The sequence below is a fragment of the Dendrobates tinctorius genome, unplaced genomic scaffold (assembly GCF_039654945.1).
Source record: "Dendrobates tinctorius isolate UK_male_01 unplaced genomic scaffold, ASM3965494v1 ptg000075l, whole genome shotgun sequence".
NCBI classification, from domain to species: domain Eukaryota; kingdom Metazoa; phylum Chordata; class Amphibia; order Anura; family Dendrobatidae; genus Dendrobates; species Dendrobates tinctorius.
In genome coordinates, this window is record NW_027361743.1 from 13453479 (window position 1) to 13470692 (window position 17214).

A 17214-nucleotide genomic window follows, 5' to 3' on the forward strand; every position below is an offset into this window, starting at 1 on the left:
TGATGTACGGCATAGGGGTTGACCTGGGCTAATACAGTACAACAGATGGGTAGGGGCCAGTTAAAGTGAGGAAAGTCCAACGAACCTTGTTAGACTTTGTCAAGACGACAGAAAAAAAAACAGTTTAATTGGTTATGTCCGCCTTGTCCCTATCTGCGTGTTGCATCCGATCACTTGCGTGTTTCTCCTCTTTTTCAGCAGAGATGATCCCTACTTTGACCATCCAGCTCATCTCCATTTTTATCTTTTGTGAACGCTACTTCACTTCCAGCAGACATCATCACTATCACTTTGCCCTTATTAAAGGGACCATGGAGACATTTTTGCTAAGTTCCTTTCTGAAGCATAACTCCTTACAAAGACCCTGCTTATTCTGAGCTTCCTTGTATGAGTCTGGATACAAAGTAGCTATTAATCACTGATAAGGACCACCCCTTTGGCTGTTAAACCCAAAAAAGAACAGGGATTGAATTAATAAATAGCAGGTTTTAGAAAATATTTTCCCACAAACTTATGTTAATCGTTTCGGCACAGCTTCTTCTGTACCATTCTGCTGTCAGATCAGGCTGCATGTTTAATGTGGAAGGTTCCCTTTAACAGAACAAGTAGCCTGATGACATATAGCAGTAGGCGATGGAATAAAAGGTTCATAGCAGAAAAGTAAAAATAGTGTTTGAAGTTATGTTCAGATTTGCACAATGAAAAGCAGATGAGTTGTGAATGGTCTCCAGTACAGCAGCTCATTCACCTTCTGCTAATGATATGCTCACAATTTATAACCTGTGACATCACCGCCAATTAACTACAGGACTCCTCCCTGCTACTATTTCAGTCCAAACACAGGAATTAGAATTCCAGAGGACGGAGAGCAGAATCCCTGAGAGGAACAAAAAGTGTAGATCAGCTCGGCAGCACTCTCCAGGAGTTGAGCTGCAGGTAATACACAAGTCTTGTTTTCCCCTGGCTTTTTTTGTAGTTTTGAGATTTAAACTTTTTTTTCATGACATTTGGATTATATTGCATTTTATTAACTGTTTATTTAATAGCACATTTACAAAAGTGGGAAACTTTTTTTGGACGTATTATAAGTTTGGTAAAAAAAAAATCCTTTTGGATAAAATATTTGGGTTTACTGTGCGCTGCTGAGACCAAGATAAAGTCACCACGTGAAAAACTTTTTAACTCTTTATTCCCAAAGAGAATTTTGGGAATAAAGAGTTAAAAAGTTTTTCACGTGGTGACTTTATCTTGGTCTCAGCAGCGCACAGTAAACCCAAATATTTTATCCAAAAGGATTTCTTCCTGTGGTCACGGACGTGAACCTCGGGCGTGCAGCAGGCTGACATTGACTTACATGCTTTTATCTATCTTGGAAAAGGTGAGTAGATTCCTTTGAATTTATTTCATCTGTTACCCAGATAAGACCCTATTGCGCTCTTTCTTTCCCCAGTTTTATCAAGTTTGGTAAAAATAAATTTTGGAATTTATGTGCCGGAACGGGCTAGAAGTAGAAGGTGGAGGTCAACATGGGGTATACTGTTTGGGTAAATTTTTGGTGGTGTACGGTTATGAGCCATTGGTACTGATTAGGTGAAATTTTGAATGTCTTTGTGCCAATTTTAGGGGGGTCTGGTGAAGGAAGGAAGGTGTGAACGAGTACACGTAGAATATAGAAATTAAATATGTTGACAGATTAAATCTGTACTGTTCTTCTGCATATTTAACAGCACCCTGTATAAGCCGACAAACACCATTGGGCATTGATAGGTTTAGCGCTATCTGTTCAGGTTTTCTGCACAAACAATTCTTCAAGTACGGGGATTCCAAAAGATCTCTCTGAAAAGACCCTCTGTTTATGACAGTTATTGGACTGTTTATTAATCTCTTGGTATTACATGTAGTGGTGTTTAACTGTGTGGTGCAAATCCAGCATGTTGGGGGTCATGGGATTGTGATGGCACTCAACCGAAAAGCTGGCGGTAGAGGAGACGGACACTGTAGGGCTGTATTAGTTTTGTTTTAAGCAAGTTAAAGGAGCAATCAAGATAATGTTGTTCTTTGTAATGCTTATTGCGGACCATGCCTTTCAATTCCCTGTGTCTTGCATCGCCATGTCAGCATAAAGGTAGGCTCACACTGGCGTATCAAATGGCCGAAAGCTATCCCATGTTTTATTGGATAGCACTCGGCCCAATATTATACTATGGGGCAGTGTTGATCTGTATTATTTTCATATGCTGAAAGTGCATCCGATAATCAGATCACACGTCCCCATACAAGTCTATGGATGTGTGTAAAATATCAGACTGCACTTGGATGTCAGTCGAGTGCAATCTGATGTACACGCACAGAAACAATGGAGAAGATGGAGAAATTAAGTGTCCACATAGAAGGAGGTTGTCACCCAGTGTCCCTACAGATTGAATTTGGCACCCAGGGTCCATATATGTTGGGGTTATCACCCAGGGAATATATAAGTGGGGGTTGTCACCCAGCATCCACATAGGTTACAGTTGTCACACAGCATTGATATGTTGGTGTTGTCACCCAATGTCCAGATAGGTTACAGCTGTCACCCACTGTTGATATATGTTGGGGTTGTCACCCAACGTCCACCATGGGTGACAACTCCAACATATATCAATGCTAGGTGACAGCTGTAACCTAACATCCACATAGGTTACAGTTGTCACCCACTGTTGATATATGTTGGGGTTCTCACCCAACGTCCACATAGGTTACATCTGTCACCTAACGTTGATATATTTTGGTGTTGTCACCCAATGTCTACATAGGTTACAGCTGTCACCCAGCATCTATATATATATAAACGCCTTATCGTGTCTGTCTGTAACCGAAATCGCGGGCCGCTGACTGGTCGCGGCCGCCAGGCCCCCGCCAGGCCGCAACCAATCAGCGACAGGCGCAGCTGTTTGTAACGGTAAGCTGCGCCTGCCGCTGATTGGTCGTGGCCGCCAGGCTGCGACCAATCAGCGGCAGGTGCAGGCCTTAATCTCTAAAAAAGAGAATTAAAATAAAAAAAAAGTTATTCTCGCCTTCCGATGGCCTCCTGTCTTCTTTCCTCGCGCCCGGCCTCGCGTTCCCAGTAATGCTTTGCGGCTTAGACAGCTGATGACGTCACTCTCGCGAGAGCGAGAAAGAAGACTGACATCACTCTTGCGAGAGCAAGAAAGAAGACCGACGTCATCAGCTGTCTAAGCCGCAAAGCATTACTGGGAACGCGAGGCCGGGCGCGTGGAAAGAAGACAGGAGGCCGTCGGAAGGTGAGAATAACTTTTTTTTCTTTTTTAATCTTATTTTTGTACAGGGCCGCGGCAGTGATTGGTCGCGGCTACAGGGCCGCGTTGCTGATTGGTCGCGGCTACATGGAAAGGGGGGTGAGGGGACCATACATACCAGGAAAAGGGGGTGAGTGGACCATGCATACCAAGAAAGGGGGGTGAGAGGACCATGCATACCAGGAAAGGTGGGTGAGGAGACTATGCATATCAGGATTGGGGGTGAGGGGACCATGCATATCAGGATTGGGGGTGAGGGGACCATGCATACCAGGATTGGGGGTGAGGGGACCATGCATATCAGGATTGGGGGGTGAGGGGACCATGCATACCAGGAAAGGGGGGTGAGGGGACCATGCATATCAGGATTGGGGGGTGAGAGGACCATGCATACCAGGAAAGGGGGGTGAGGGGACCATGCATATCAGGATTGGGGGGTGAGGGGACCATGCATACAAGGATAGGGGGTTGAGGGGACCATGCATACCAGGATTGGGGGGGGTGAGGGGACCATGCATACCAAGAAAGGGGGGTGAAGGGACCATGCATTCCAGGATTGGGGGGTGAGGGGACCATGCATACCCCGAAAGGGGAGTAAGAAGACCATGCATACTAGGAATGAGAGGTGAGAGGACCATGCATACCAGGATTGGGGGGAGAGAGAACCATGCATTAAAAGGATTGGGGGGTCAGGGGACCATGCATACCAGGATTGGGGGGTGAGAGGACCATGCATACCAGGAAAGGGGGGTGAGGGGACCATGCATACCAGGAAAGGGGGGTGAGGGGACCATGCATATCAGGATTGGGGGGTGAGGGGACCATGAATACCACGAAGAGGGGGTGAGGGGACCATGCATACCAAGAAAGGGGGGTGAGGAGACTATGCATATCAGGATTGGGGGTGAGGGGACCATGCATACCAGGATTGGGGGGGTGAGAGGACCATGCATACCAGGATAGGGGGTTGAGGGGACCATGAATACCAGGATTGGGGGGGTGAGGGGACCATGCATACCAAGAAAGGGGGGTTAGGGGACCATGCATACCAGGATTGGGGGGTGAGGGGACCATACATACCCCGAAAGGGGGGTAAGAGGACCATGCATACCAGGAAAGAGGGGTGAGAGGACCATGCATACCAGGATTGGGGGGTGAGAGGACCATGCATTCCAGGATTGGGGGGTGAGGGGACCATGCATACCTCGAAAGGGGAGTAATTAGACCATGCATACTAGGAATGAGAGGTGAGAGGACCATGCATACCTGGATTGGGGGGAGAGAGAACCATGCATTCCAGGATTGGGGGGTTAGGGGACCATGCATACCAGGATTGGGGGGTGAGAGGACCATGCATTCCAGGATTGGGGGGTGAGGGGACCATGCATACCCCGAAAGGGGAGTAAGAAGACCATGCATACTAAGAATTAGAGGTGAGAGGACCATGCATACCAGGATTGGGGGGAGAGAGAACCATGCATTCCAGGATTGGGGGGTCAGGGGACCATGCATACCAGGATAGGGGGTTGAGGGGTGGCATGCATATCAGGATTGGGGTGAGAGAACCATACATATCAGGATTGGGGGGTGCATTATTAAATCTTCAAAAATAAACTGCATATATATTCTAGAATACCCGATGCGTTAGAATCGGGCCACCATCTAGTTGATATATATTGAGCTTGTCACCAAACATCCACATAGGTTACAACTGTCACCCAGTGATAATATATGTTGGGGTTGTCACCCAACATCCACATAGGTTACAGTTGTCACCCAGCATTGATATATGTTGGAGTTGTCACCAAACGTCCACATAGGTTGGCGTTTTGACTCAGCATCCACAAATCAGCATAGGTTGAGGTTTTGACCCAGCTTCCACAAGGACACCAAATATGTAAATGTGCCTTAACACCTGCTTGTTCTCCTGGACTCTCCACCCCCCTGTTTGATTGACATCTTGGGTTTCATAGAGCTAGAGACGAGTGGAGATAGATGGAAAACAAGCTGGTGGGAAGGTGCATTTACATATTTGGCCGCGCCATGATGCACAAAGCGCCTGTACTTGGTTTGAGTCCTTCTGTGCTGGCAGAGTCCCTTTAACAGCTTAACATATGCATATGAGGCAGTTGAATTTAGGTCAGGAGACCCACGGACGTCCCGGACATTATGGTCTGTACTCGGACCGTGAATGTCAGGCGTGTGAAACCGGCCTCACAGTTAGATTATTATAACCAGAACATTCTCATGGGAACTGAACACCGTGACTAAAGCCAAGAAGCACATTGCATATTTTCTGATGTTTTCTTAAAATAATCTTGTACTTTTATTAGATTCAAACCAAAAGAAACAATGGATTTTTGAATCAGGATTATAGCTTAGCATGGCAATGTTATTTTTTGTGAGTCCCCCCCCCGTAAGAAACATATGAAATAACGGGGGGGGGGGTCCCATGGCCAGGCGGGCCGTGTTTTTTCTTAAATTTATCTTCAAGAAGGATTAAAATAAGTCTGGCCTGAGTTACTGGGTTTTTGAAGCGGTGTGAAAGGGTTAATGTTTGTCTCAGCTGGCGCTGTTTTTATCAGCTTGCTATTGGTGGATAAGCATTTTGGCGGTCGTTTTTTGTGATATATAAGGTGAGGTGCAAACCGTTATCACCTCAGACAGCGAACGTCACTCAAGATAAGAAGATTCTTCAGTAGATATGGAAGCCCTATTTCAACAACTGCTGACAAGGGCCGGTCAAGAGGATGGTGTGGACTGGCTGAAAGAATGCCTGGCTATGAAACCTTCCAGGGCATTATCTGACGCTACCCCCATTACCTCAGAACCGCGTTCCCAACATCAGCCACAAGATGAAAACTCTCCTTCCACAGCTGCTCCGGTGCCCGGCGCGAGAAGGAGGCGGCCCCCCGGCGGCCTATTCACCGTCCTCATCTCCTCAGCATTCCAGGACGTCACATCGCGAGAGAAGAAGAGAATCCCGCCGCCCTTCAGCCACCAAGTCCCGCAGCCCACCGCGGGATTCCAGTCACCGCCTTCACCAGAAGCCGAACTCAGCTGTTCCTGCCAGCAGGGCAGAAGGGCGCCACGGTCGTAAAAGCACCGCGGCGGCCATGAGCTCTAATGCCCCGGTGCCTACAGCTCAAGCTCTGGACACGTCTTCTGAGGAAGAAGAAGACGCAGCAGCTTCGGGATCTTCTCAACGGTGCTCGCCCAACATGGAGGGCTTGAGTACCAGCTGCGCTCCTCAGAGTTCACTGACAAGCAGTAATCCGAGGAAGGGTGAGAGCCTTAATGTCTCTATGTCTGTTCAGGATATTAAAAATATGTTTAGGAGCGTGCTGGCTGAGACTTTGAGTGGAGCTATCTCTCCCACGTCTCAGCCTTTAGAAAAATCTTGTAGTGAGACACCTATTGATCTTGTTCATGACAGATTACTCCTTCCTAAAAACACTTTTAAGGAAGCCCTTACATGTGAATTATCACCTTTAGGCTTCCATTTAAATGCATCAACGAAAGATATTATATGGCAGGGCAATTACGTAGACTTATTTTCCCTCCTGCCTCGAAGGGAACTCCTGATTAAATCAGATAGGAAGGAAGATAAGTTGGAGACAGAAATCTTTCAACAATTGGTTACAAGCTTTTTCGATTTATTCTGCAGTTTTAGGAGAGAAATACCCGAACTTGGGCAGTAAATTGTTTCAACATTTAGATATCATCCTTGAGGCATATAGAAATTTCGGGGGTTTAGCATGGCTCCATTACGATGAAGCATTTAGGCAGAAATTGGTTGTTCACCCACAAGTGACATGGGGGGTTAAAGATGTAGGACTGTGGTTAAACATGAAGCTTCCTCAAAGACAGCCTTTTTCTAGACAATCCACAAACTCGACTATCAAAAAAGGGGTTTGTTTTGCATTTAATGAATCCTTTTGCAAATGGAGCCACAATTGCAAATTCAGGCATGGATGTTCCTTTTGTGGAAATTCTCACCCCTCAGCGAAATGTTTTAAGAAACAAGCATTTCAACAACAAATGGTCAAAGATAATAACTCAAAAAGCTCGGACTCCGGTGATACTGGAAAACATGTTGTTTTGGCTAAATACTTACCCAAACAAGGAGAGTAGCAAACTAATAATTAACAGTTTTGCTTTTGGTTTTCATGTCCCTCCCTTCAATGGCATAGGTTGCGAAATAGTTGATAATCTTCCCTCTTTTAAATTTCAGAAGGATATAGCCAAAGAAAAAATTCTTAGTGAGCTGAAGTCGGGCAGGTTTGCTGGCCCGTTCACGTCCTCCCCATTTGAGAACTTTAGGATTTCTCCTTTAGGCATCGGTCCCAAAAAAGAACCGGGCTCCTTCAGGTTGATTCACCATTTGTCATTCCCCTATGGTGATTCATTGAATGACCAGGTGGACAGTTCCCTATGTTCTGTCAACTATGCTTCATTCGACACTGCCATTGATATTTTGAGAAAATTTGGCCTTAATGCGTTAATGGCAAAGTCGGATATCAAATCCGCTTTCAGGCTCCTTCCAGTTCATCCTGACGGGTTCAATTCACTAGGTTTCTATTTCGATGGAAATTTTTTCTTTGACAAATGCCTGCCAATGGGATTTTCTTTGTCTTGCTATTACTTCGAGAATTTCTCTTCTTTTTTGCATTGGGTCTTAGAAAAAAAATACCAGCAATGTAGGCATTTTGCACTATTTGGATGACTTTTTAATGGTAGGCCCATCTGACACTTCAGATTGCTCTCGAGCTCTTTGTAGCTTTATCAGTCTGTGCGAGAATTTTGGAGTTCCAATTGCACACGAAAAAACAGTTTTACCTCGTAGATGCATTAAATTCCTAGGTATAACCTTAGATTCTACTAGCATGGAATCAAGGCTTCCCCCATAAAAAGTAGACAAACTTCACAGGTCTCTCTTAAATTTTGTCAGCAGAGATAAGATCACTTTAAAAAATTTACAATCTCTTTTGGGCCTACTTAATTTTGCAACCAGGATCATTCCAACAGGCAGGCCATTTTCCAGACGCCTGTATGAAGCTTCAAAAGGCTTATCTTCTCCGAACTCTCATGTCAGAGTTTGTTCTGACCTGAAGAAAGATGCCAAGATTTGGTTAAGATTCTTGACATATTTTAATGGCAAGTCCTGTTGGCAATCGAATTTTGTTTCATCGGAGAATCTACCCTTTTGTTTTTCAGTTAACTCAAAAGGATGCGCAATTTTATTTGAGTCTCATTGGACTGTGCAAAAGGTACCACTACCCTGGATTTCTATAGGGGTAGAAAAGAATGATTTGTTCATTGAGTTGTTTTCGGTTTTCATAGGCATCTTTTTATGGGGATCTTTTCTTCAAAACTCCAGGATTACATTATTGTCCTAAAACCAAAGCTTCCTCATATCCATCAACACTTTGCCTTCAAAAAATAAAGGGGCTTCAGAAATCTTAAGGCAATTAACATTGTTGTGCTTGAGATTTAATATTTGGCTTAAGGCACAATTGGGGGCTAGTCGTTGGAAGATAGCGACTGACTCTTTATTGTCAAATCAGCAGCTGATGTTTTATCAACAGGTTCCAAACGCAGATATGGAAGAGACCCCCTGCCCTCAGGATTTTTGGGACTTGGTACAGATTTGATTCCTTACTTTATTCGTCATTCTCTTTCCGAGAGATCATGGGCCGAATATTCGGCCGCATGGATGCAATGGATTAATTTTTGTAACATATCACAACTGAATTCAAAGCTACCCAATCAACTATCTGGCCTGAAATTTTCAGAATACTTAGTTAATAAAGGCTTAGCTTATTCGGCAATAACCAAGTCAATTTCTGGAGTATAGTTTTTTCTAAAAAATTTCGGGTGTCAACCTCTATCTTCCTTTTTTCTAGTCAAACAGTTCCTAAAAGGGTTTAAAAAGAGTAATTTTACACCTGACTCTAGACGCCCGATTTCTCATTCTTTATTGAAGGACCTTTGTGTTTCCCTGCATAAGGTCTGCTCTAGCCCTTACGAAGCATTATTGTTTTCTGCTGCCTTTTTAATCGCCTTTTTCGGCGCTCTTCGTATAGGCGAATTGGTATCTGCAAAAAAGAATCTTATATCTGGGCTATTGATTTCAGATATTGAGATATATGATGATTTTTTAATTTTATTCATAAGAAAATCGAAATCTGATCGAGCAGGTAGAGGATGCAGAATTAAGATTGACAGCTTCCCCGACCCGGCTATTTACCCGGTAGTAAATTTTAAGAAATGGTTTCAGTTAAGACCTAAAATTGCAGGCCCCCTTTTCTTACACTTGGATTTTTCTCCGGTTACCAATTTTCAATTCAATTTTCTATTAAAGAAATGCTTACGGAATCTTGGCAAAGAACACCTAAAAATTACCTCCCACTCATATAGAATTGGGGCCACTACAGAAGCGGACAGGGCTGGCCTATCAAAATAAAAAATTAAAAAAGTAGGCAGATGGGAGTCGTCAAGGTATAAAATTTATATTCGCCATAATTTATATGATTATTAATATGATATTTGAATTTCAGGCCCGCTGGTTATTTGGATTATCGGCCATTCTTTTGTTTATTGGACCCAGAAGAGGGCCAAACTTCGATCTTTCAGCCCTTCTTTGATCCAAATATTCTGGCACAGCAGACGTGGAATGAATTGGTCAAGTTTTGTGTTAGAATTTAAGAAATGTGTTACTTTATTTCCTTCACCTGATCTAGTAATATTCCATGTTGGAGGTAATGACCTTGGGAGAATGAGAACGCTGGATTTACTAGCCATAATGAGATCGGATGTTTCATTCTTAAGACAATCCTTTCCGAATACTGCGTTCACTTTCTCAGAGATCGTCCCAAGACAGCTATGGAGAAGTAATGGAGCTCAATTTTTGAACAAAATTCGTATTAATAGGGGCCTGCAAAAATTCATGCCCCTGATTAACGGTTTTTCTTATAGACACTTAGAATTAGAAGGTTTTATCCCAGGTCTGTACAGACAAGATTTAATTCATCTGTCAGACATAGGCCTAGACATTTTTAATTTAGACCTACAGTCGATGGTTGAAGGGTGGCTGTCTGTTGTGAGTTCATTTTCCCCTCCGTCACTGAGGCCTGGTGAACTCCCTGTTCTAGTGAAGGAAGGTAGTGAGCCTGATTATCAGGCACCTGGGACTAATGAAGACGATTGGCTGAGTGGAGTCACTGACTGGATTTAAGGCAGCCTACGCCCTTTCTGCCCTGTGGGTGATTTCTCTGTGGACTCTTGGACACCAGTCTGATTCCTGCTCTCCTAAAGCTAAGGTTTCTGTTTTGCCTTTTTGCATTTAAGATTTGTTTTTGTTTTTCTTGCTTTTTGGATTCTGCCACTCCCTGCTGGAGTGTGCAGTGTTCCGTTAGCTCTGTCTTCTGAAAGTACCTGAGTGCTGATTTAGTTTTTGAAGCTTAGTTGCTTCAGGGCCATTTTTATATCAGCTTGTTGGCTTTTGTCTCTGATAGGGTTTTGGCAGATTGCAGACAGCAGCCTTCCTATCCGTTCCTATCTAGGTAGTTTTTGGGCCCCGTCTTTGCTCAGTCTGTCTTTTTGTCTGTGTAAGTGTTTTCATCTTGCTTCACCGTCATTATATGTGGGGGGCTGCCTATTGCTTTGGGGTCTGCTCTGGGGCAGTTAGATTTCCCCTTTCCTTCTTTAGGCCTATGTATCTCTCCGGCTGTGATCGAGGGGTCTAGGGCATCGTAGGAACCCCCCACGGCTACTGCTAGTTGTGTTGATAGGTTCAGGGGTCTGCAATCTGATAGTCGCCAACTTCTCTGGTTTTCTGGACTTAGCTAGCATTTCTGTTTTTGCCTCCTACGGTGACTCAATCATAACAGAATCACCCGCCAAACCGCAGATCCTGGGGTACTCAATAGCAGGAAAAAATTGTGTTTAAAAAAAAAAAAAAAGGTGTGTATATTCTTTCCTCTATATCTCTGAGGCCGTAGGGGGAATTTTTTTTTTCTCTCAATCGAGATAAAGCAAGTGTCTGATCGTGTGGAGCAGCTCGCTGCTGAAGTGCGAGGAATTTCCGCCTATCTTGCTCGTTCACATGCTGTTGAACCAAAGATCCCCCCACACCTGATGTATTTTTTGGGGATCGATCTAAATTTTTGAGTTTCAAAAATAATTGTAAATTATTTTTTGCTTTGAAGCCTAACTCGTCAGGGAGCCCCGCGCAGCAGGTTAAAATTGTCATCTCTTTGCTGCGTGGCGATCCCCAGGATTGGGCGTTTTCTTTGAAACCAGATGACCCTATTCTGACTAATGTGAACGCATTTTTTCAAGCCTTGGGGTTGCTGTACGACGAACCTAATGCTATTGATCAGGCTGAAAAGACCCTGTTAGCATTGAACCAGGGTCGAGAATCTGCAGAGTTGTACTGTCAAAGGTTCCGAAAGTGGGCGGTCCTTACTACCTGGAATGATAGTGCCTTGGCTGCTCTCTTTCGGAAGGGTTTGTCAGAAGCCGCAAAAGATACTATGGTGGGATTTCCTGTTCCCTCTGGTCTGGACGATTCTATGTCTTTAGCCATTCAGGTTGATCGGCGTTTACGTGAACGCAGGATTACATGAGAGGTGTTACCACCGGTTGAACAGACGTCTGAACCTATGCAATGTGATAGAGTTTTGTCTAAGGCGCAACGTCAGGAATTCAGAAGGCGCAATAAGCTGTGTTTTTTCTGTGGAGATGCCTCACATATTATTTCTGTTTGTCCTAAACGTGAGAAACGCTTTGCACACACGTTTTCTGTTGATGGGGTTCAGCCTAAGTTTCTTTTGGCGATTACTCTGATCTGTTCCCTGTCCACATTTTCCGCCAAGGCTTTTGTGGATTCGGGAGCAGCGCTAAACCTAATGGACTTGGACTTTGCTAAACGTTGTGGATTTCCGTTGACACCTCTGCAGACGCCTATCCCTTTGAGGGGGATTGATGCTACCCCTCTGGCTAAAAATAAACCTCAGTTTTGGACCCAGTTGGTCATGCGGGTCGCCCCAGACCACCAAGAAAATTGCAGATTTTTGGTGTTGCATGGTCTGCATGATGCCGTAGTTCTGGGGTTTCCCTGGTTGCAGATTCATAATCCAGTTTTGGATTGGAAGTCTGTGTCTGTGGTGAGTTGGGGTTGCCGGTGTACCTTTAGTGAGGCTCCGGTTTTTTCCACCTCTCCTCAGTCGCATGAGGTTCCTGACTATTTGGCGGACTTCTATGATGTATTTAGTGAGAATGAGTCTGCGTCCTTGCCTCCTCATAGGAGTTATGACTGTGCAATTGAACTAAGCCCGGGGTGTAAATTTCCTAAGGGTCGGCTCATCAATTTATCTGTACCCGAGCACGAGGCTATGCGGTCCTATATTAAGGAGGCGTTGGAGAAGGGTCATATTAGACCATCCTCTTCACCCTTAGGTGCCGTTTTTTTTTTTGTGGCCAAGAAGGATGGTTCTTTAAGGGCTTGTATTGATTATCGTGTCCTCAATAAAATTACTATTAAATATCAGTATCCGTTACCCCTGATTTCGGATCTATTCTCTAGAGTCAGAGGTGCTTGCTGGTTTACCAAGCTTGACCTCAGGGGGCGTATAATCTTATCCGCATTAAGCAGGGGGATGAATGGAAGACGGCGTTTAATACTCCGGAGGGACATTTTGAGTACCTGGTGATGCCTTTTGGGCTCACTAATGCCCCTTCTGTCTTCCAGTGCTTCATGAACGATATTTTCCGAGACTTTGTCGATAAATTTTTGATTATCTATCTGGACGATATTTTGATCTTCTCCAAGGATTGGGATGCTCATGTGGAACATATTCGGATTGTGTTCCGGATCTTGAGAGAGAATTCTCTGTATGTCAAAGGATCAAAATGCCTTTTTGGAGTACAGAGGATTTCTTTTTTGGGATTTATTTTGTCTCCGTCAACTATTGAAATGGACCCGGCCAAGGTACAGGCCATTTATGATTGGGTTCAGCCCACTTCTTTGAAGGCCCTCTAGAAGTTTTTCGGTTTTGCTAATTTTTATCGGAAATTTATAGCAAAATTTTCTAGTATTGCCAAAGCATTGACTGACCTGACCAGGAAGGGTGCGGATGTGTTGAATTGGTCTCCGGAGGCGGTTGCTTCCTTTCAGGAGCTGAAGCGTAGATTTACCTCCGCCCCGGTTCTGCGGCAACCTGATGTCTCACTCCCGTTTCAGGTAGAGGTGGATGCTTCTGAGATTGGTGCAGGAGCAGTGTTGTCCCAAAAGGATCCGGTAACATCTAAAATGAATCCCTGTGCTTTCTTTTCCCAAAAGTTCTCTTCATCTGAACGTAACTATGATGTGGGGAATCGGGAACTGTTGGCCATGAAAGGGCATTTGAGGAGTGGAGACATTGGTTGGAGGGAGCCAAATATCAAGTTGTGGTCCTCACTGACCACAAAAATTTGATTTACCTAGAGTCGGCTAAACGCTTGAACCCCAGACAGGCTAGATGGGCCTTGTTTTTTACACGTTTTGATTTTGTGGTCTCTTTCCTTCCTGGAACTAAGAATGTCAAGGCAGACGCCCTCTCTAGGAGTTTCTTTGCTGATTCTCCTGTGGTGACCAAGCCTGCTACCATCTTAGGCGAAGGGGTAGTTCTTTCTGCCATCTCGCCCGATTTGAGACTTGCTCTGCAAGAGTTCCAGGAGGACAAACCTGAGCATTGCCCCAGTGGAAAGTTGTATGTTCCTGACCAGTGGAAGAAGAGAGTGATGTCTGAAGTTCATTGCTCTGCATTGGCTGGTCATCTGGGTATTTTTGGTACTAGAGATCTGGTGAGTCGTTCTTTTTGGTGGCCCACCTTGTCTCTTGATGTCAGGAATTTTGTGCAGTCCTGTGGGACTTGCTCCCGGTCTAAATCTTGTTCTCGCTCTAGTGGGTTGTTGATGCCTTTGCCGATCCCCAGGAGGCCATGGACCCATATTTCAATGGATTTCATCTCTGATATGCCGGTCTCTCAAAGAATGACTGTTATTTGGGTGATTTGTGATAGGTTCTCTAAGATGGTTCATCTTGTACCACTCCCTAAGTTGCCATCTTCCTCTGAGTTGGTGCCCCTGTTTTTGAAACAGGTGGTTCGCTTGCACGGGATTCCTGAGAACATTTTATCTGACAGAGGAGTTCAATTTGTGTCTAAATTTTGGAGGACGTTCTGTTCCAAGTTGGGAATTCAGTTGTCCTTCTCCTCTGCTTTTCACCCTCAGACCAATGGGCAGACAGAGAGAACAAACCAGACCTTGGAGTCGTATTTGAGATGTCTTATTTCCGCTGATCAGGATGATTGGGTTTCATTTTTGCCCTTGGCCGAATTTGCTTTAAATAATAGAGCTAGTTCTGCCACTTTGATGTCACCTTTTTTTTGTAACTTTGGGTTTCATCCTCGATTTTCTTCAGGGCAGGTGGAGCCCTCTGCCTGCCCAGGTGTTGACACTGTGGTGGAGAGAATGCACCAGATCTGGGACCAAGTGGTGGATAAGTTATCTCTCTCCCAGGAAAAGGCCCAGCGGTTTTCCAATCGACATAGGACCATTGGTCCCCAGTTTAAGATTGGTGATATGGTGTGGTTATCATCAAAAAATATTGCTATGAAGGTGGCTTCTCCTAAGTTTAAGCCTAGATTTATTGGACCTTACAAGATTTTGGAGATTATTAATCCGGTCTCTTTTCGTTTGGCTCTTCCTGTCACATTTAAGATCCATAATGTGTTCCATAAGTCCTTGTTGAAGAGGTTTGTTGAGCCAGTTGTGCCTGAGGTGGCACCTCCGGACCCTGTATTGGTTGAAGGTAACTTGGAATATGAGGTAGAAAAAATTCTGGATTCCCGTCTGGCTAGACGGAGACTCCAGTATTTGGTTAAGTGGAAGGGTTATGGTCAGGAGGATAATTCCTGGGTCTCTGCCTCTGATATTCATGCCAAAAGATTGGTGCGTGCCTTTCATCGGGCTCACCCTGATCGCCCTGGTAGCGTTGTTGAGGGTTCAGTGACCCCTCCTCAAGGGGGGGGTACTGTAGTGAGTTCATTTTCCCCTCCGTCACTGAGGCCTGGTGTACTCCCTGTTCTAGTGAAGGAAGGTAGTGAGCCTGATTATCAGGCACCTGGGACTAATGAAGACGATTGGCTGAGTGGAGTCACTGACTGGATTTAAGGCAGCCTACGCCCTTTCTGCCCTGTGGGTGATTTCTCTGTGGACTCTTGGACACCAGTCTGATTCCTGCTCTCCTAAAGCTAAGTTTTCTGTTTTGCCTTTTTGCATTTAAGATTTGTTTTTGTTTTTCTTGCTTTTTGGATTCTGCCACTCCCTGCTGGAGTGTGCAGTGTTCCGTTAGCTCTGTCTTCTGAAAGTACCTGAGTGCTGATTTAGTTTTTGAAGCTTAGTTGCTTCAGGGCCATTTTTTATATCAGCTTGTTGGCTTTTGTCTCTGATAGGGTTTTGGCAGATTGCAGACAGCAGCCTTCCTATCCGTTCCTATCTAGGTAGTTTTTGGGCCCCGTCTTTGCTCAGCCTGTCTTTCTGTCTGTGTAAGTGTTTTCATCTTGCTTCACCGTCATTATATGTAGGGGGCTGCCTATTGCTTTGGGGTCTGCTCTGGGGCAGTTAGATTTCCCCTTTCCTTCTTTAGGCCTATGTATCTCTCCGGCTGTGATCGAGGGGTCTAGGTCATCATAGGAACCCCCCACGGCTACTGCTAGTTGTGTTGATAGGTTCAGGGGTCTGCAATCTGATAGTCACCAACTTCTCTGGTTTTCTGGACTTAGCTAGCATTTCTGTTTTTGCCTCCTACGGTGACTCAATCATAACAGCTGTCTATGTGGAGGAGCAGGGCCATGTCTCTTTGAGCCCTGGCTTGTGGGAAAATGGCCCGATAAGGGGCGGATTGCTTCTTGGTTTTGGTAATATACGGTATTTATATGGTTATATTTATTAATGGATTTTAAATATTTATTTATATTAACCCTAAATAAACGCACGGTCACTTTTCATCCACGATTGATGTCTCAATTGTCATTTATTGTTATTCAATTTATTATCGGCGTTGCATGGCCATGTAAGTCCCCCCCCCCGTAAGAAACATATGAAATAAAGGGAAGGGGGGTCCCATGGCCAGGCGGGCCCTGTTTTTCTTAAATTTTTCTTCAAGAAGGATTAAAATAAGTCTGGCCTGAGTTACTGGGTTTTTGAAGCGGTGTGAAAGGGTTAATGTTTGTCTCAGCTGGCGCTGTTTTTATCAGCTTGCTATTGGTAGATAAGAATTTTGGCGGTCTTTTTTGTGATATATAAGGTGAGGTGTGAACCGTTATCACCTCAGACAGCGAACGCCACTCAAGATAAGAAGATTCTCCCTCCCCTTTTTTTAAATTATGTCGTGCGCTTTATTGTGGGAAAATCGCCCGATAAGGGGCGGATTGTTTCTTGGTTTTGGTAATATACGGTATTTATATGGTTATATTTATTAATGAATTTTAAATATTTATTTATATTAACCCTAAATAAACGCACGGCCACTTTTCATCCGCGATTGATGTCTCAATTGTCATTTATTGTTATTCAATTTATTATCGGCGTTGCATGGCCATGTCAGTGGCCATATGTGGCTTGCAGTTATTATTATGCTTTGCTTGTATAGCACCATCGTATTCCACACCGATTCACATACATTATGAACACTGTCCACATTGGAGCTCACAATGTAAATTACCTATCAGTATGTGTTTAGGCGTGGGAGGAAACCCATGGAAATACAGGTAGACCATGTAAACTCCTGGCAGATGTTGTCCTCAGTGGGATTTGAACCCAGGACCACAGAGCTGCAAAGCAACAGTGCTAACCACTGAGTCACCGT

At 44.5% G+C, this 17214-nt stretch overlaps 1 protein-coding gene across 1 annotated transcript in view; it reads left to right on the top strand.

Annotated features, from left to right (window-relative positions):
* The first annotated feature begins 835 nt into the window (after positions 1-835).
* Positions 836-17214, top strand: part of LOC141096427 (sarcolipin) — a 79448-nt gene continuing 63069 nt past the window's right edge. Inside the window, exon 1 of the mRNA XM_073583007.1 lies at positions 836-936. The gene's annotated coding sequence lies outside the window, so the exon portion shown is untranslated. The remainder of the gene's footprint in view (positions 937-17214) is intronic.